Source organism: Pezoporus flaviventris, unplaced genomic scaffold, assembly GCF_033815535.1.
Source record: "Pezoporus flaviventris isolate CSIRO_AGI_PZ_B2104156 unplaced genomic scaffold, CSIRO_AGI_Pfla_v1 ptg000035l, whole genome shotgun sequence".
Classification (NCBI taxonomy): Eukaryota; Metazoa; Chordata; class Aves; order Psittaciformes; family Psittacidae; genus Pezoporus; species Pezoporus flaviventris.
Genome location: NW_026892583.1, coordinates 2,862,990 through 2,884,397, shown reverse-complemented (window position 1 = coordinate 2,884,397; position 21,408 = coordinate 2,862,990). Strand labels below are relative to the sequence as shown.

Genomic DNA, 21,408 nt, shown 5'->3' with positions numbered 1-21,408 from the left:
GCCGCGCCTGCGCGCCGCGCGCGCTCCATCCCTCTGTGACGCGAGCACGCCGCCGGCAGCACCGGGCTCTCCCATAGGCCGGTTTACCCCGGCAGGCGCGCTCCCGGGCGGGCGCCGCTCTTCCGAGTGCGCCCCGGGCCGCGGGGACGCGCACGGGAGCGCGCACGGGAGCGCCGTCGGTTTGGTGTCTGTCAGCGCCGCTCGCTCGCTGCGCTCCCCGCCCTCGCCTCGCCTCGCGCGCGCGCTCGCCGCCCGCGTCTCCTCCTCGCTCCGTACCGCGTCTCGCGCCCGGTCTCTTCACAGTCCGGCGGCGGCTCCGTTCCGCGGCCGCCGGTTCCCGTTTCCGTCTCCTCACCGCGGGGTGCCCCCCGCGATCCTTCCTACACCCCCCCCCCCCCGCCGCACCCCGCAGCTCGCCACGGCCTCTCCCCGCACCCTCGGCGAAGGCAGCGCGGGCCCCGCCAGCGGCACTCGGGTAAGGGGGTGATGCGGGCGGCTGAGCGGGAGCCGCGGCGGCGGGGGAGCGGGTACGGAGCCGAGACCGGGCTGCTCCAAGCCGCCGCTCCCCATCCCTTCTCCCGGGCCTGGCGCCGCCGCTGTTGCGACTCCGGCGCTGCTCAGCAACCGCTGCCGCCGCCGGGGTGATGGTGGCGGGGAAGCCGCCGGTCCCCCGCTGTGTGCCGGGGTCCCCGTGGGCTACTCCCGGCGGAGGGGCGCTGGTGGGGCCGGGGAGCGCGGCGGCGGCTCTACGCCTGGCGGGGGAAGCGGGAGGCCGGGACTCGGCGGGCGGCTGGGGCATCACCGTGGGCAGCGGGGCCGGGCCGGGCCCAGGAGGTTGCTGCGTGCGAGAGAGCCCCGGGCAGCGGCGTTGCCCCGGGAGCGGCGCGGGCAGCGGGGGTCCTGCGACTGAGAGCGCGGCCGCGGGGGGCGGCCTCCAACTTTGCTTGTCCCGGGAACTGCGGCCGCCCGAGGGGACGCCCGGGTTTGGCAGGGAGAGGCACACGGGAAACGTGGGCTTGATGGACGGACCTTACGCCCTCGGGCCGCCTGGGAGCTTGAGGAAGTGCTTGTCTTGCAAGGGTGCAGAGCCATCGGGTGCTGCCTGGGGCTCTTCCCACGGCCACCTTTACCGTATTTCGGCAGATTTAACTGCTTTGGTCTTGGATTCTTGTTACTTGTCACTGATAAGGCTCCGGAGATTTTTCCTGCAGTCAAGTTTGTGCTTAATGTCAGGTCTTCCACACAGCGTGTCCCTGCTGTGTTCTAGGCGCTCTCCAAAGACCTGGCTGTGCCCTGTGCTTTCAGAAGCTTGTGATTGAGGGTGCAAGAGTAGGTAGAGACTGTCATGCCGTAGTGCAGGTTGTTCTAAAAAGCCTGTGGGCATAGACATCAGCTGAAAAATTGCTTCTTGAGAGGCTGCAAGTTTCTGGGAGCAGTACCTGCTGTCCTTGTGTCCTCAAGGCACGCATGGTACACTGTGAGCCCCTGGATGTGGGAAACAACCATGTGTTCAGAGCATTCTTCACTTTGAGATCTTGTATTAACACTTAGGGCCTTTTTGTGTGTATACTGAAACTTACACATCAGCTGGAATGTCTGTGTTTCACTATGCACGTGTACGTTTATATATCTACTCCCTTTATGCTAAAATATGCTAGTATGTTAATGTCTGGGCATTAACTGAAAGCTAGTGGAGTAAATACTACAGAAAGAGTGTTTAAGCATGAACAGTTTTTTTATTTTAGAGTATTAATCTTTTTTTTTCCTAATCATTCTCCACTGTAAATGGTCCAAAACTTGAGAAAAGTCTGAACTGCAAAAGCAAAGAACCGGCCAACTGCCTGTGCTGCTTCTGCTTGGAGTGGTTTTACAAAAGGCTCTGTTACAATTCCTTCCATTATTAAAGAAAGCTGGTTGTTAGGATTTGGTGACTGTGCTTTGATGTAGTTCCAGTAATATCTGTTTTGCTGGTTATTACGGGTATGCTTACTGCCAAATACTTACTGGTACTTGTTAGTGATTCATATGTGTATGTACCTTATACTGATAGATCGGTGTATTTCAAAGTTTACATATTTTCCCAACAACACATAATGAGACCATCTTTCTTCAGTGTTGGAAGTATAATTAAACTGCTTGCTCAGAAAATGTGAATAATTAATAATGAGAGGAGGGTAGAAATCAACCTGAAGTGTTGAATCATGCAAATTCACTCATTCAGTGTTGTAGGTGCCAGGGCATTTGACAACTGGGAAATGCAGAGGGTCAGATTGGAGCTTGTAGCTTTCTTGGTCTTTCACTCTTGTGTCTTTGTTTCATTACCTGAGCAACTGAAAAGATCTTTGTTGCAGAAAAATGTGAGCTGTACTTGCTGGAGTAGGAATGGAGCCAATTCACCTTAAGTGAATTAGTAAAGGTACTACTAAACCACATAGGGTCTTCGTTTTGTTTTGGTATCTGTGGTTTATGATCACTTCATTGGGACTGCAAACAGAGGCTTGATTGTATAATGGAATGTTTATGTACTACAAATGTTGCAAAGCATTCAGAGGATTAATATGAAAAAATGTAGTTTTGGTGCTTTCCTGTCTCTCTGTAGCTGTACAGAATTGCTGCTTTATCTGTCAGATCTGTTCTAAACCAAATGATTTTCCCAAGCCTGGGTATTTATGTACAGGAAAAAAATAATAAATGACTATTTTATATATAAATTATGTGATCAGTCTGTTCATTGACATTTAAGGGGATAAAGATGAAGAAGATTGGGACCCGAGTAAATATTGTTGCAGAGTCAGAATTTAAAATAAAAAAGTAATTACTATAATCTTAGGCTGGTCTAGAGGGGGAGCTAGTGTCAAAGCAAAACGCGGCTGGATTTTTATCTAGTCTCATTTGAAAGCTTGCTGTTTGGTCATGGAATATGCTTCTAATACAATCAGGAAAACAAATGTGTATGATGCATGCTATGTACGATTGCATTAATATGCATCTCTTATGTGATGAACATAATCTGCAACTGAAGTGGGTGTTTTTTAGGGAAATTGCTTGTATGGTTTGCTATTACGCAACAAAAACTACCTTCAAAGAACTTTGAAGTTGGAAGAGCAAGCTCTCCTAAATCATGAAATGCCAGGATTAGGGACTCTTGTAAGAAGTGTCATTTGGCCTGTAAACATATGGCTAAATGTTACTTTTTTTCCTGCAATGTTACTTTCAGCGTGTAGCATAGGATGGCATGGATTGTGTTCAGTGAGCAATACTGAATTTTTTTTTCTTGGTATCAGATAACATGGAGCGTTACTATTTGTTATGTGCTGTTCATACTGTACCTTCTTAATTTCCTCTTTTGCTGTTTCATTGCTTTCAGTCTCTAGCGCCTGCATGTTTCACTAGTAGTACTTTCACAGAGGTCTCTGGAGATGTGTTATGTGTCCCTTCATGTTGAATATCCCATTTAATGCCTTTATGATATGATTTTTCAAAATAATCTAGCAATGTGTTAATTATTTGCATGTTCTAGAATGTTTTCTCACAAAGATCTGTCTCCCTGTGGGATTAACTAACAATAACCTGGCTTTTCTTCATTGTTTTTATGGATCCCTTAACAGGGATCCTTGAATGCATATGCTAGAAAAGACCTCACTGCTTGATTTATTGTTGGATGACTGTTGATTTAGACTGCAAGTATAAATACTGAGATCTGCTGCAGTGTTAACCCCCAGGTACTAGTCCAAAATGTTGATGAAGAGTGGTGGATCTCCCGTTGAAAGCTGGTTCTTTTTTACTTCTTTTAAGATAACTTGCTTGCAAGGAGCAAGAGGAAAATCAGTTTCTCCAGGACAGTATTAATTCCTTCTCTTTTCCTGCAATACCTATATTATTAAAAGTACATTGACCAACATTTGCAATGCGTGTGGCAAGTTCCTTTTGTAAGATAGTTTTATTTAGTGTTTTTTTTTACATCTTGTTCAGTAATACAGCAAGAATGCCTTGTACACAGGGGCACATAGAACAAGATCAAATAGCTTTTGATTGTTGTGATGTGACTATAATATGTTTTGGTTTTTTTGTAAACTGAGAGCTTTTAGGTACTTAGCTGTTGAAAATAAAGTTCATTGCATATAAACAAGATGTTCAACATGCTAGATTAAAAATGGCAGCAACCCTGATGGACAGGAGGAAACCTTCTATCATGTGGGATTGCATTATAGCGTGTAGGTCTTCAGAAAGGCTGAAATCTGTGCCTTTTGCCATGAGACTTCTGCCACTTGAGCTAGCAGAGAATGTGACACTAGTAATTTTTAATTAATGTGTGGTCCAAATGATACGGCCTGTGACTGGTTTTCTGTGATTTTTAAGCATTTAAAAATAGTGATGAAACTCCGGAATCTTGGGTTCCATTCCAGGCTCTGGGAATAAGCATGTTCCGGTGAAAGCTGATTTTTTTTCTGCTTATTCCTTCTGTGATATCTACTTAAATATCTTCTTGTCCCTACGTGTTTTGCCCTATTCTGAAATTTTTATCACAATCCTATCGTCCTACTGTAAACACTTAATTTCTTGCTAAAGGGCTTCTTATCTGAGATCCAGAATGGCTGTGCGGGGAGATTCATAGAACCATCACAGAATGATAGAACGGTGTGGATTGAAAGGGACCTTAAAGATCATCTAGATCCCACCCCCCTGGCATGGGCAGGAACACATTTTACTACTGAAGTATTAGAAGAAACAATTTTTGCATCCCTTCATGTAGGAATGTTTAAGTCAGGGATTATCGAGAGAACTCAAATCATACAAGACAATGGAGCCAAATGGACTGAGATGTTGGAGGAGCTGGCCAGAGTCACAAGGAGGTCCCTCCCCATCATCTTTGAAACGTACTCGTTACCAGGAGAGCTTCCTGATGACTGAAGAAAGGCATACATTGCACCCTTCAGAAAAGGCCAAAACACAGGCCAAGTTACTACAGAGCTGGCTAGTTTCCTTCTTGTCCCTGGGAAAATAGGTCATTGGTGTTCTTGGAACGCATTTCTGGGCACAAGAAGAAGGAAATGATTGGGAACAATCGGCATGGATTTATCAAAGGTAAATCATGCGTGACTAGCCTGATTGCCTTCCACGTAAGACGGCTGAAGTTGCAGATGAGGGAAGAGCAGTGGGTTTCATTTAACTTGTAAGGCTGTCAGCTCTGTCTCCCACAATACTCTTGTGTCCAGATTTGATTATTAGTCTGTGTGGATGGAGAGCTAGGTGAACAAAAGACTGGCTGGATGGTTGGACTCAGAAAGTAGTGGTTAATGTGTCATATAGGGAGTTGGTAACAAGTGTGGTACTGTAGGGGTTCATCTTGAGGAAGTGATAGAGTGTGCTCTTACGCTTGCAGATGATACCAAATTGGGGTTGTTGATATGCATGAGAATGGGGCTACCATTCAGAGGGGCTGGGGCTGGGAACACAAGACCTATCTGGAGCCTTATGAAATTCAAGGACAAATGGTCTATGCAGTGTACCACTGCAATGAAACAGGCTGGGGACTGACTATGTTGGAGGCAGCTCTGCTGGAGAAATATGGGGTCTTTGTGAACTAGGGTGATCTGGCCACCAGCATGCCCCTGAAATAACATCTTGGGCTGTATTAACAGGAATGTAGCTAGTAGATGGAGGTAAGTGATTATCCTTCTTTATTTGGTGCTTATTAGACTGCATCTAGAGTACTGCACCCAGTTTTGGGACCCTCAGTACAGGAAAGTCATTGATAAACAGAAATTAATTCAGTGGAGGGCTGTCAAGGTGGTTAGGGAGCAGGAGCACTTGCCCTGTGAAGAGAGGCTGAAAGAGTTGCATTTGTTAGCTGGAGAAGAGATGGCTTCAGGGGGATCTAACAATAACCTGCTGGTACCTTTGAGGAGATGACTGAGAAGATGGAGTCAGGCTCTTTACTGAGAAGTGTGGTGGGAAGACATGAGGCAATGGTTGTAAATTGAAACAAAGAAGGTTCAGACTGGATATAAGGAAAAACTTTCTGTAAGTGTAGGCAGGCCGTGGAAGAGGCTGCCCAGAGAAGCTGTGTGATCTCTGTCTTAGAGTTTTCAAGACCCAAATGTGTAAAGCTGAGCAACCTGGTCTGATCTCACAGCTGAGTCCGAGGGAGGAGGTAGGACGAGAATCATCCAGCGGTCCCTTCCAACCTGTGTTATCCTATGAGTCTAGAGCTGCTGATGCTTAGCTCCCAGAAGCCTGGAATTGTGGGAATGAACTGGAACAGGTCATTCCCAGAAGCCTGGAACGCAGTCAGTACAGACAGAATGTGTAGGTGACTCAGCTATAACATATCAGAGCAAAATCAATAACAATAATGTTATAGTGAGCTTGACAAAAGCATCGTTTGTGTGTCAAGATATGCATTTTGCTGTCCCTTAGGAAGATGCATGTGGAGCTAAAAGCATGCAAGTGCTTAAACTTTGTCAAGAAAAAATAGTCTTTTGTAATGGGGCAAAAGTGTATTTTTCTGTAATTTTCCTTGGAAAGGGGAAAAATGGTTTGCATACAGTGAAAATGTTGAGGTAGCTCAGCTTTGACATGGACGCCTGGCACAGAGTGGGTCTATCTTGTAGTCTTTGGCACATTAGAAGAAACTGGAAAATGAATCTTCTACAAGGAAGTATCTGTCAGCCTTAAAAATAGGTGATCTTTCTGGATCATTTGTCAGGATATGTGTGTAAATTCATATTATGTAGCTCATAATGCATCATTTCAAGGTGGTGATTTTCTGACTATCTGTTAAATGAGTTGCAATCAATTCTGATTCTACCCCGCTGCCCCCAAATACATGATAGTTCCCTCACATGATTGTTTCTTCCTGTTTTTTTCCTTATTTCCCTCCCTCCTCGACACATTTTCAGAGTGGAGATGTGTAACAAATGAAAAGACGGAGAAGGAGTCCTAAGGTACAAGGAGCCCAGTAACAGTTTTGGCAGACTTTTAACTACCATCCTTCATAAAATGGTTTGTCTTGAAGAGACCTTAAAACTGATCCAGTTCCAGCCCCCTGCCATGGGTAGGGACACCGTCCACTAGATCAGGTTGCTCCAAGCCCCATCCAGCCTGGCCTCGAACACTGCCAGGATGGGGCAGCCACAGCTTCTCTGGGCACCCTGTGCCAGTGCCTCAGCACCCTCAGAGCAAAGAACTTTTTGATACCTAATGTAAATCTATTATCTTTCAGTTTAAAGCCATTATTCCTTGCCCTATCACTACATGCCTCGGTAAGAAGTCCCGCACCAGATTTCTTGTGGGCCCCCTTTAGGTACTGAAAGCTACTCTAAGGGTCTCCTCAGCACTTTGTACAGACTGAACAAGCCCAACTCTCCCAGCCTGTCTTCATAGGAGAGGTGCTCCAGCACTCTGATCATCTTCATGGCTCTCCTCTAGACTTGCTCCAACAGGTCCACATCCTTCTGTTGGGGGCCCCAGAGCTGGATGCAGTACTCTAGGTGCGGTCTCATGAGACTAGAGTAGAGGGCGAGAATCACCTCCCTTGATCTGCTGGTCACACTCCTTTTAATGAAGCTCAGGACATGGTTGGCTTTCTGGGCTGCAAGAGCACACTGTTGAGTCATGTTGAGCTTCTCATAGATGAACGCCCTGAAGTCCTCCTAAGTGCTGCTGTCAATCCAGTCTCTTCCCAGCCTGTATTTGTCATGGGGTTTGTCCCAACCTAGGTGCGAGACCCTGTACTTGGCCTTGTTGAACTTCATGAGGTTTGTGTTGGCCACCTCTCAAGCCTATCTAGGTCCCTCTGGATGGCATCCCTTCCGTCCAGTGTGTTGACCACACCACACATGGTGTCGTCAGCAAACTTGCTGAGGATGCACTTGATCCCACTGTCCATGTTGCTGACAAAGATGTTGAAGAGCACCAGTTCCAATACCCCTGCGGAGCACCAGTCATCACTGGTCTCCACTTGGACACCCAGCCACTGACTGCAACACTTTGAGTGTGACCGTCCAGCCAATTCCTTATCCACTGAGAGATGGAGACATTACTCAATGATTCCTTAGCCACTAAGTGATGGAGACATCAATTCATGTCTCTCCAGTTTAGAGACAAGGATGTCATGCAGGACAGTGTCAAATGCTTTGCACAAGTCCAGGCAGATGATGTCAGTTGCTCTTCCCTTACCCACCAGTGCTGTCTCCCTGTTGTAGAAGGCCATCGAATTTGTTAGGCACGATTTGTCCTTAGTGAAGCCATGTTGGCTGTCACCAGTCACCTCCTTCAAATCAGAAGAGTTGCCTGCAGCAAAGAGCTACTGTTAAATGACAGGCTGGGAATATAAATGTATATTTAATTAATTTTTGTTATTGAAGCATGAGATGCTACCTGAGGAAATCTTTGAGTAACCCTTTTCTGAGGATTTTCCTCTTTATTTGTATTTGCTAACCTGTAGTCTTTAGGGATCTTTCCTAAGACAAGCGGTGTTTTTTCTAGCAAAGCATAGCTTCCAGTGAATCAACCATTTTATTTGTTTTCTTCAAATATTAGATATTACTAAAGTATAATTTACATCATTTATCTTCAGGTGTAATGCATTCAAAATAACATGAAACACGTCATGTATTGGTCATTCTAGAATTTTATGGAGTTTGTGCTGCAACAGTTGCTTTATGGTAGCAATATTCCGAATGTAAATGCTTTTTAGGAGTCCGCTTTCATTATATGTTTGCTTCATAACGTTATAGTGGTAAGGTGAGTAATTTTCTGTAATATTAGAATTTCTTTTGGGAGACAGTTAATAGCAATGAATATCACCACGACATTATTAATTCTGCAAGGTAAAGACTGTTATTAGAAACCTGTGGAACAGTGCTGTGAATGTCTTACGGAAGTTAATTCTTACTTGCTGTGTGTTGAACTCTTTCTTCAAAGCATCTCTCTTCCTAAAGGTTTCGTAAAAGAACAGTAAGAATTCTGTTCCAACAACCTCCTGATGTTCATCTTTAGTTTACTACTTATTGAACTTCACTAGAATTTGCTTAGAACTTGGACAGCATCATAACTTTTTACAGTACGTCTGATTTGTATGGATAGGAATACATCTGTCAAACTTTGGAGGTTTTGTTTAGTGTTTTAGAGGTGTTTATGGGCATGTATGAACTGTTCATTGAACAGTTCATAAAGATGCTTTTTTTAAAACCAATTTTTAAAGTATTAGTGCATCTAATTGCATAAATTTCTTCTTTAATCTCTTAGCCTAAAAGGAGATTTCTGTTCACGAAGGGACCTGTTTCAAAATGTGAGCTTTCAGATTGCCTGGAACTTTAGTTTTTTAGCTCTGTGCCGGTATTTACGATCATAAGATACGTAACATACCTGAAACATGTATACAGGTTTCTGATATGCTGTACTTAGCTACATCTTATCTCTTTTTGGGTGTTTGCCGAGTAGCTTCCTCTGGTTGACGCTCAGTGTGGATATTCACACATTAGATAATTATATACTTGAGACTGAACAGTTTTTGCTGTTGCAATGTATGTAATGTGTTGATGGTCTCTTTTTTCTCCCTATCCTGTTTTTCTCTCACCACAAGTTGTATAAGACCATTCATGACAGTGCACGTTATGTCTTTAGTTTATCTCAGGTGCCTAGGCAAGCATTTGTTCCTTATTTAGGGCAAGGTTTGAATTCATGGGAGAAAAATACGTTTAGAAAAAATAATTGTTTCCCATACTTATGATTTTGTTTCAGTGGGGCAACTTTGTGGTATTGTGCCATGTCTTGGTTTGCTTAGGTAGTCTTTGCACTTCCTTTTTCCATTGCCTGTGTTTTTTAGCTTTTTTAAAGGTTTGGAAAGACTTACCCACAATTTACAGTCTTCCGATACATGTCTTTGCATTTCTGTTCATTAAATAAGCCTGTTCCATGGGATTTTTTTTAACAGTACAACATCTTATTTTTTGATATCTCTGTTGCTTGGGGTGTTTTCAAGTTACAGCTATTAGGATAGTATGAATTACACCTCTTGCCTGACATGACCCACTGCATAGGACACAACGGCATTGGAAGATGTTCTGCTTGAGTTGTTCTTCATTGCAGATGCCTATTCAGCACTCTGGATTTTGGGTTGAACTGCTAGACATTCTCTCTGCAATTTCTGTTGCCTTAACTTCAGTGAGATGATACTGCACGAGGTAGCAATACTTTCTAGGTAATTTGGGTAATATGACAGCTTACATTACACCCTACGACAGCATCTTCAAACTGCAGATCTGAGTGTGCTTTGCGTATTTCTTAGGGAGCAGGGGATGCTGTCCCTTAGCAGGTTGTTGATAGTTTCTTCTGATGTAATTTTCCTTCAGTAGCAGGAAGAACTTTGGGATGAATATGAGCAAGCCCTTTTATTCTTCTCCACTTGATTACAACAGATAGTGCTCTTACAGGGTGAGGGATCCAGTATAATGTAGAGCAGAGAAATGTTGGTCTCTTGAGGAGCTAAACAGACATACCAGATACAGAGTTCAGCATAATTTAAAATGCTTGTTTGATTTTTCCTGTACAGCATATTGCAGTGTCATGCATAGTAATGATAGATGGTAATTCTGCAGATTCTGTGGCTACAGAAGTGCTGAGAGAACATTGTCTCTATTGAGCTGATTGCTTCTCAGATCGGTGTGTGTGTGTGCACATAATCACTTGCACTTTATCCTCAGGCATGCTGAATATGTGTTTCTGGTATACCCTTAGCTGCGTCAAGGAATTTGGCCAAGAATAGGTAATATCCCAAGTACTGAAATCTGAGAGTATGATCATAAACCCGTGTTTTGACCTTAACAGGATATGCTGGTATCCATCAGCCAGAGATGTTCCGATCCTAGACTATTCACAGAGTGAGTTTGAGATAACATTTTACAAAATACTGATTTTTGCTTGCTTCCAAGTCCATTGTTTTCTGAAGTAGGTAGGATCCTGCTGCCTCTGCTTTGCAGAGACAGTTTTGTGACCAGCTATACTTTCAGTCAGGACTTCCAGGACTCTGCCTTTCATGGCACATTTCCTTATGTAGATTGTGAACACATCCACTATTCCAACTGTATCAATCTCATGTTCCCTGTTTGAATGTTGTAGCTATTTATGGTGGGTTTGCTCAATCATCATGACTATAGAAGGGAAACTGTCAGATTTGTATGCCTACCTAAGTGCGTTAGTTAGCCAGATGCATGTCTCCAGTGTTGGTCTAGGCTTTTTGCTATGAGGCAATATTTTCTCTGTAGAGTTCTCTCTCACTCTACAGTTCTGATATTTAAGCAGGCCATGCTCATGCTATTTTCCTCAGAAAATGCTTCATATTGTAGGCATACCTGAGTCTACTGCCCTTTATAGAGGCATTTTTTTGTATTTTGGCAACTTGCTCTCTTTCTTTCCTTATGTAAGTTATTTTCTTGTCTATGTCTAGACAGTATATGGAGGGTCAATCATTGTGAGGCAGCTCTCAATAATCTTTGAATGGTCATATCAATTGGGAGAAGTATCTAAGGACTGGAGGAAAGCAAATGTCACTCCTATCTTCAAGAAGGGCAAGAAGGAGGACATAGGGAGCTACAAGCCAGTCAACCTCACTTTGATCCCAGGAAAGTGATAGAACTAATCCTGGAAGCCACTTCTAGGCACATGAAGGACAAGGAAGTAATCAGGAGTGGACGCCATAGGTCCACCAAGGGGGAGTGATGCTTGACCAACTTTGATACCTTCTAGCATAGGTTGTCCTGACAGGTCGTGGAGTCACCATCTTTGGAGACACTCAAAAGCCATCTGGAGACACTCAAAAGCTGTCTGGACATGTTTCTGGTAAACTGACTTTAGGTGGCTCTGCTTGAGCAGGGGTTGGACAAGACGACCTCCAGAGATCCCTGTTAACGTCACCCATTCTGTGATTCATTGCAGCATTGTGGTTTGATGTTTGTTTTCTGCTGGCATTGAGCACTTTTCCTTGTAGTTGAGACTCAATTCAAAAAAGATAGAGTTGTGCCAAAACCAATACTGAGACTACTCATCTCATAAGCATGCAGGTCACTAGAGTTCAAGCTGCGTATGGCTCTTAATTGCAGAATGACTTCCTTCGTCTCAGTTAAGCTTTCTACAGGTGTTTTTTTTTATAACATAAGGACTAGGAATTATTCTGTATTTAATTGAATGGTCCTCTGGTACTTAACAACTTCTTCTGATACTTAACAAGTTCTTTCCATTGTCCTGTCTCTGTCAGGGCTTTGTGCTTTTATTCTTTTTTTTACTTTCCAGAAAGAATCTAAGGATGTATAATGTTCTTCACCTTATGTCAGATGCAGGATGGAAAATGGTAGACCTGACAAAGGGTTAAATGAGTTATGAAGACAGAGGGAGCACGAAACTCTTAGCCTGAGGCATGTAATTGTTGAAGGTCTGAATGTGTAACAGAATTCTGATTATTGGTTGGCAATTTTTGCAATTATGGCTAGCTCTTGTTGAAATAATGCTTGATAAATACATTAACGTGTAATAGGATGTGATTTTCCTATGCTTTTGTCATCAGCTGTAATAGCTGTAAAGGAATTTTTATGCTAGGTTAGACCTATTTGCTATACGTAAGTGAATTGTGTGAGAGCTAGTGACAGCTTTGCCAGAAGTAGAGAACTGGTAGGCAGCGCTACAGCATTTCTACAGGAATGATATAGAACCTTGTTCAAGTAAGTAGGATGATTGAAATTAAATTTTTAAATGAAGGAGTTTCATTAATTTACCTAAAGACATAATTGCAGAATTTTCTGTATGTTCACTTGGAAAAGTTGTTTAGTTTTTGACGGAGTTTTAACTGAATTCTCAGGTTAAGTGCATGTGGGTTTATGCTGAATTCCTGCAATTAACTTGCACTCAGTCCTTAAGGATAATATTACTTTTACTTCTGGACTGTAATGTAGGCAACTCAATATTTTGAGTTTCATCTGTCATTAAGATACGTTTTTGTCCAACTTTTTGGAAAAGATTAAATATAAATCCATTTTACTTGCAGTTTTTGTTGATGTGATGTGTATTCCCCCCCCCGACTGATCTTTGCTTATTCCTTCAGTATAAAGTAAATTTTCCTGGTTTTCCTAACTTTGAGGATCCCTTCTGTAGTACTTTCATATGGCAGAGTCCAAGTTTGCCCTTGGTTAAATAACATCTTGCTTTTTTTGAGGCAGAGTGCCCTTTCCTTCAAGTAGAGATTAGTGGAAGAATTATGTATTTTAGAAGACAAGCATAAAATTGGCTATGATACAATGTGGTAAAGATTTTCAGGTATTGCCAAGTCATGCCGTGTTGGTTAAGGCATCCATTTGGTATGTGAATGAGTTTTGCTAGAGACTCCTTAGGAAAATAAAATGATTCATCTTGATGGCTTTTTGGTTTTATGGGCTCATGACTGAATTTTTATGTTTCTAAGAATCGGAGCTTCTCTATGGAGCTATGGTTAATGTCCCATCAGAAATGTTAACCAAGGCATCAATGACAAGGCTCTTTCTGAACATCAGTGTGAAAAGTAGTAAGCAGAATTGTACCTTGTTAATTTCAGAGTTCTATCTCCAAAGCGCATGCAGATTCTGAACAGCCCTCCTGTTCGTCTTAAAGTGTATGTAACTAATGTAAACACAGAAACGGCTCTCATTAGTCTTTAAATATTTATTGGAATACATTTCTGATGGCACTGATGTGAAATGTTGCAGTATGCTTGTGCTGTGTTCGACAGTGAAGGAGCATCCTGGGAGTTCCTGAAGATTATTGCTTCCTGCTGAGAAGTTAGTAAATAGTGGGTGTAATTCAGTGGCACCTGCAATCAAACAGTACATTTTTTCGTTTACTGAGGAGGTTTCCATTGATCTGACTTCTAGGACAGCAAAGAACTGCTTTTCTACTTAATGTTTCCCTCTGTCATTCCTGTTATTCAAGTACTCAAAGTCATAACCAAACAGGGAATCTTTAGATTGATAACCTTTGTTAGGGGCTTTTCTCCTGAAGGCTCTTACAAATGTGTAGTATTGTTGCTGAAATGCCTTACCTTCTCTGGCAGCAACCACAAGGAGATTGATCATTTCTTTATCTGGCTTCAGCATATCTTATCAAAAGAGGTGATGGCTCTAACTGTGCTTTTTGACATCGTAAGTGCTTTGGAATGGAAGCATAGAGGATGTTCCTTTGGACAGTTCTTTTATTGGCTGTTGCTTGAAAGTGTTGCATCACCTGGTATCTAGAGCACAGAGCACTCTAGATTACGGATTTTATTTATATGTTATGACAAATGTGATTATAGAGAAACAAGTGCTGGGAACTCTGGATTCCCATCTGAGAATTCTTCAGCTGTGTTTGGATGTGCTGTGTGAAGATTTACCTTTATTTTGAAGGTGGATAGTCCCAGGTGTGTACAGTTAGTATGTACTAACATTACAACACACTCACCCTTCCATCCCCCAAATACAGTGTGACAGTATTTAAGAATAGTAAGTGTAAATACTTTCTGGGGTGTATTGGTAGCCTGTATATTAGTGTGACATGTTTCTTCTGGAATATGGTACAGCAAAATGGAATATTGTCAAGCTGTGATTTCTAATGGCATTTATACTATTGCAGGGGCCTGTCTTCCCTGAGCTGCACTTATTACATATGTGTATTTGGTGACAGTTGCTCAGGCAGAATGTGTGGCGTGTAGAGCAAATGTGTTTGGAAGGAAGAGTCATGAGATCTTGAGGGTGCAGTTGGAGCCTCAATGAAACATTTTGTCTCTCGGTTGTCTTTTATCTTGCTTGTTTTCATCTTTAGACTTTCTATTTCCTGGTGGAGATGCATGAAGTGTAGTGACAAGTTTTTTCTTCTTTATCTGGTAGGCTCTTTAATGAGTTCAGTGATGGCCAGAGCTGATGTCAAACTGTATCTGGGTAAAACTATGCATATTGTGAAAGCTACTACAAAACGTGCTTTTCCATCAGGCTTAAGGTTACATCTCAATGTTTTTTGACACTGTCTCAATATCTTTTCTTTCATGCTTCCTGGAGTTCTTCCGTATACTGCCTTTTCCCTTCCTACTGTACTCTTACTGGGATCAGGATTTAGCAGAAAACTCAATTTCACAATTCTGTATCCCTTGGTGTTTGAGCACTGCCTTGTCATCTTTGCATGTCGTCTGTCAGCACCTCTTTACTGGTGTGGGAAAGGGTGATCTATGGCTAAGTGAAGCTGTTACAAAGGAAAACGGAGGTGATGCTTGGTATAATTTATGAAGTTCTTTGCTATATGAAAACTAGGTTATACTTATCCATGTTATACATACATAGATATGCATATATACAAAACTAAATAATTATACTAGATTAATACTGGTCACGTAAGGTAGTTTGTACCGTAATTCAAGTGTAGGGAAACATGAATTACTACCAATATGTACATGTTTTGGGAATGAATGAAGAACTCTCAGTCGTGGAGCCTTTAACCCACAGTAAACGCATTGCAGTGAGTCTGTTTGCTTTATTTCATACTTTATAGCTGGAAAGAGATGAAAAGAGGAAATTCAGCTTGATTAAATTCAACATGTAACTTTTTAAAAGGGTATTTGCTTTTCATCTCTGCGTAGGGAAGAACATATGTATAATTTTCTAAAAATTTCCTTCATAAATTAAGCATCAGAGGAATAAGGGAGGGATGCACGATTGGCTAATGGATAGTAAAAGAGGAAGATAGGGAAGTAACAGAACCACTTCAGGAGGAACCTTCACGCGTACATTAAGAGATAGTCTCTTCTTAATATCATGCTATTTTAGTCTTTTTGTGGTGAAGCATGCTCAAGGAAAATGTGTCAAAAACGTGTGTGAGCAACTTAAAAGACCTGAAATCTCTTTGAATTGAAATGTACCATAGTATTTGTATGTGGCTTTCCCCTGACATTTAGGCTCTGTAAAGCTTGGTGTGTAGTATTGAGGAGTAGTTTTGAAGGCATTTTGTGGTCTACTGAAATATATAAATTGCATGTTTTTTAATGCTAATGGAATTATATTCAATGCACATTTTCAGCTTCCTTCATTATCAGGCATCATCCCCCTAAAAGACAAATTTCTTAAAGGTCTGTCAGACTTTTCTCATTGAAACTCTCTGACCACTTCTTTGATCTTAATTGCTGGAATCTCAGCTTCGATAGCCTTTTTGGCCTTTGTTTGAAGACCTACCTTTAATTAGCCGGTGTCTGATAAACATGAAGCTGCAGTGCTGTCTTGCCTCAAGGGAAGCAGTGTTGTGTTTTCCTTCTTTTTTCAGCTTCCTGGATGCTGAACGCTGCTTGCATCTGCTCACAGCCTTCCCACGGAGCAGCAATGGCAGCAGTATGAAACTGATACCATCTTTGAAATCTTCACAGCTGCTGGTCTGCTTCTGAATCACAGCAGTGAAGTTGACCACAGTCTTATTAGTGTCACATTACTGCTATTTGACCAATCAGTTAGTAAAAGCAGTCACTCAAGCTGTTTTGAGCGTAGACTTTGCAGTGAAGTGCTATGAATTTTACTGGTTGTTGTTTGGAAAAGCTTAAAATGAAAGATGAAATTAAGTATGAATTCCTAGTATAATTTTCATAGCAATATCAAACTGTGTGCTCACTGTGGGCAGGTTTGGAGAACTTACCTTTTCAAGAAAGAAGGGAAAACAGAAAGAGGAAGGAGCAGGGTAGGCATCAAAAGCCCAATAGAAGATGCTGTTTCTTTCTTTTAATCTGCTACTACATGAATTGTTTCATTTAACACATACAGGGTTCTTAGTAATTCTGTTGGTGTTGGTATGTTCACTTTTCTTTCAATATAAATTTTGCTGCCTTTAAAGGACTGAGTAATTGTATCTGTAGGGTTAGTGGGTATGTGTAGTGGGTAGTAAGGTGTGTAGTTTAAAATTCTTTATCTCTTTTGTATCTGAAGTTTGATAGGCTGAATTAAATCCCACAGTTTAAAACAATCCCTCGTAATTTCTAGGAAGGCCTTCTAGCTTTTTAATATAAATTTGAATTAGAAACAAAGTGCTTTCTGTTTTGGCTTACAGCCATGTTCCTTTTTGTTGTGTTTTCAACATCGCAATTGTTTCTCAGTGACGTGCATGGTACTGTCTCTCTTCTGTGAAGCTTGCAGATTTAGATCTTCTTTCACTGGGGCTGTCAGACGTTGTATTCATAGCCTTGTCTTTGGAGAGGATAGGCTTTCTCTTTTGAACTAATTACTGTAACCCATAACAAATAATCATGAAGCTGTACAGCACAAACTATTTCCTTCCTCAGATTCAAACAGGTTTGTTTCCTGCTGAGTTTCTTGATGTTATTTCAAGAGAATAAGTTTTGCCAGCATTTCAGCCTTTATTTCTCCTTCGTGTTGTCTCACTTAACATCACTCTTAACTGGGCTTTCCTGACAGCTTTTTTCAGTCTTTTCTTTTAGTAGCCTGTCTCTCTTTAAAGAGAGTTTTCTCTCTGTGTGATCTCCTTGTCTCTAAATTTCCTCATTCTTCCGGTTAAATTTCTAAAGATGGTTACTACTTTCCCCTTTCTTAATTTTGTATACTTTGCCAGACTTTATCTGCGCTTAGTTTTTGTTTCCTTAAGATGGTTTGAGTTCAATTCCCTTTTGGCTGCATCAATGCTAATAAAGTGGACCATTGTCTGGTATTGAGGACAGCTGACATTTTCCTTTCTGTTGATCACACAGCCTTCACAGAGGTAGCTGCATGCACAGTACCATTCCAAAGTTTTCCAGGCTTATGTGATAATCCTCAGCCTGTTCTCAGAGGGTGGAAGAGTGCAGTTGGCCCTTATCAAAAGTAGTTTAGAGCTTATTCTAACATGATGATTGCATTTCAGTGTCTGTGAAAGTTTCAGGGTTAGTATTCTGACATGTATGATGTTCTGAGTTAACTTTTGTAATGCCAATAGTCAAGCCAGTTACTAACTGGAGGTTAACTGCCTATCCTGTGCATCATTAATATGCATGTTAAGTCTTGTGCTTTGAATGATTCTGCTGGCTGTGTATGAAAAAACCCACAAATCATATCCCAAACCAAAAGAACAAGAAAAAAACCAACCAGCCTCTCATCAGTCCCTCCAGACCCTCATCCACTTGAATTTTCTTGTTGGTAAGTTAGAGGGTATCCACACTTTGCACTGTAACTTTCTCATTTTAATGTTATGTGGAGTGTTTGGCTTCTGTTGCATCCTGGATCTCAGAACAAGTATACAGACCTTAGATACTAAGATTTCCTCCTCTACCATCTATACCTGTTTTTCCTGAGCCAAGTATACATTCTAACCTTGTGTAGTATCTGAGTAAATAACGCTAAGTATGTTGTGTCAGTTAAGTCATATTTTTGTTTGCTTTCTGAGATTTCCGGCTACTTTTCTTTTATTCCCCATAGTTTTTATATTGATCTCTGTTAGTTTACAGAGATTAAGCAAGCTCTGAAGACAGTCTACTGTTTTCCACCTTTTTCTTCCTGTGACCCTTTGACTAGCCACACTTGCCATTCATCACTTTGGAGCTGTGATCTGGATTGCCATTTGTAAGTCTTGTTATTTTATCAAAGAGGACAGTCTTTGCCTTTAGTTTGCTTACTGTGAATGGCAGCAGATTTTTAGCTTGCCAGGCTGGGAAGCACAGATGGCACTTCGCATGGCTGAGAAGTAGTGGAACTCTGGGGAAAAGAAACGTAACATGTTTTCCTGTTTTTAAGAGAGGTGCAGTGCTTGCAGTGTTTTCCCAAATCTCCCCCAAGTTTGCTCTACACATCCAAGTGTGTACTGTATTAGCAGTGTCCCTGCAGTGTATGTGAAACTGTGAAGTGAAAAATACGGGGCTGTGGGCACTGAACAGTAGAGACCTGTCTTCTGGGAATATTGGGATGTGTCAGCTAGGGTCATGTGTTTTTTTTTTTAAGCAAAAGGGAAAAATGAGTCATCTGGTTGGGCCAATGTGTCTTGAAGGAGGGGAGTAGGGAAGAACTTGAGAACTGCGCAGTGTCACATTGGTTTATTACATTCTGGGTGACCTACCTCCTATCAAGAGAATAGGTTGAAAATGTGTTTAGATGTTATTTAATAATTTAATTCTTATTTTAATTATTTAATTCTTATTTAATTCTTTAATATACCCATTATGTGAGAGAATTTCAGTATCATGAAGGGACTTTACACCTTACAGTAACCGTTTTATGTTTTTGTTCTAGTAAGGATAATGATACTGAGTATTGCTTCTAATTATTATTTGTGCTATTAAAACCGGTGTACTCTTAGAATGAGGTCAAAGTGGCAAAGTCCTACCTGAAAAAGAAAAACAAGCATAAGGAAGTCTCTCTTGGGCTTGTTCTGAGGAATTTTGAGAAATAATGCTTCCAAATCTGTATCTTGTTTGATTAATGTAGAATTTCGTTGAACGATTGTACGTTCTTCTCAAACCTGTGGTAGTCAAAGCTTGTTTGAAGAGGAACCTTCTCTACAATTTGAACTGCAGAAAGAATCCTGTGCATTTCACTGCAAACCAGCTAATTCCTGAGAGCCTTTCTTGTGTGTGCAGTAGAAGTTAGATGATTTGGCTTTGATCCTTTTATATTATGGATTGAGTATATGCCAGCTTTTCTTTAACTCTTAGCGGAAAGGGATCTTCAACTAAAGAAGATGATCTTTATATATATCTTTATATAAGACCTTTTATATAATTTATGGTTACAAATAGATATAGTATATACAGATTATCATATATATCTCTTTTAAAATGTATGTATTAAAAAGGTTACCTTTCCCTGTGATGTTTGTTTTTTACCGTATTTTTTGGGGAAACTTGCTTAGTATCAGCAGCTAACCATGATGCTAGGCATATGAATTGATGGGTATAATGGAGATGAAGCACAGTTTTGAAGCTAAATTAACTGTTTCTTCATTAGTAAACCACATTCTCTCTTGTCTTAAAAGCAGAAAACACGTGTTCTGAGCTTCACTTGGCTTACAGAAGGGGTGATTTTTCATTTGCTTTTCTTTGCCAGACATGAAAAAACATTCAGTGTAGCATTGTAGCCGAATTTGTTGTTTGTTTGAAGTGGCTTTGTTGTTTAAATTATTTTCTCATAATATTTGCCTTAACATAGGTTCAGTCACTTCTCTGCCAGCTAGTGGAAGCCTTAGAGCCAGGGCTGAAATAAGCAAGTGACTTTGCTAAAGAGCTGGTCTATGTGCTTCTGGAGTTGCTGATACTAAAGGGGGCAGGTTTATTGTACTTAGAGGGTGATTTAGGTGTTTGGAGTATTAGGAAACGATTTAAGTTTAATTAACAAAATAATAATTGACAGTTCACATACATGAGTGCTGATGAGACATCCTGGTATAACTAGGCTGGTATAAAACCATTGTATCAGAGGTAGACTGTTGCATGATTCTGATCTGTTTTCTTGACAGATGATAGGGGTTTGGGAGAGTAACATGATTCTAAGACACACCAGCAGGTTTCTAGATTGTTAGGACCAGCCAAGAAAGCATTGGTTGATGCACATTTAGGATGGTACATAGCTCTGATCACAGACACACTCAGAAAAGATGGAGTCATTTGGAAACGAAAGGACTGTTAGTGTGATTATGCTGAAGCTGAACTTGCCTTTTTAAAGGAGAATGGAAGAACTCCACAAGTAAAGCCTACGAAGAAGTAAGAATAGTCTTTATTGGGTGTGAGTGCATATATGGGAGAGAAGCAACTGAAAATAAATACATCCTAGGGGTAAACTTAGTAACACATCTTGTTTGAAAATCAAAGGGTGAGGTCTAGTTTTGCAACATCAGTAATGGAGGGAGAAACTCGGTGGTTTGGGATAATGCTTTATATATTTATGGAAAAAGACTATGTAAGATTATAAGGTTGATTGTGGAATCAGAAATTAAAAATGAGACATATAAAAATAAAGCATATGAGATTTCTCAGTGATGGAATGACAGAAATCTCTGAGACAGGGGATAAAGCAGCCAAGAAAACATTTGATTGTTGTTTTTCATAAAGTTTCCAATTTTACAAGTTCTGTTCTTCATGACTGTCCCGTGTACTATGTAGAGATCAGAAGGGAATCTTTTATTTACTTATTTTATCTTCTTGGTGCATAGTTTATCTTTGGATGCAGAGGCGATTTGCCGTTGACTAAAGGCGGGATTTTGAGCGAGGTGTCTGATTCTTCCTGTGGCATTGGGAAGGTAAACCTGTGCTGCCATATAGGTCTAGCGTCTGCACAAAGTGAAATCAGTTTGCCCCAGTGAGATGGGGAAGTGTGTCATATCCTCCAACTGTATTCCTGAGGTTATGTAGGCCTATTCATCTTACTCTTCTGTAGTTGCAGGCACTTACAGTGTGGC

The 21,408-nt window shown here is 41.4% G+C and overlaps 1 protein-coding gene across 2 annotated transcripts in view; it reads left to right on the top strand.

The window, feature by feature from the left end:
- Nucleotides 1-240: 240 nt before the first annotated feature.
- The window catches only part of FUT8 (fucosyltransferase 8), a 121,937-nt gene continuing 100,769 nt past the window's right edge, over nt 241-21,408 (top strand). For both annotated transcript variants that reach the window (XM_061462108.1, XM_061462107.1), the window contains exon 1: nt 241-475. The gene's annotated coding sequence lies outside the window, so the exon portion shown is untranslated. The remainder of the gene's footprint in view (nt 476-21,408) is intronic.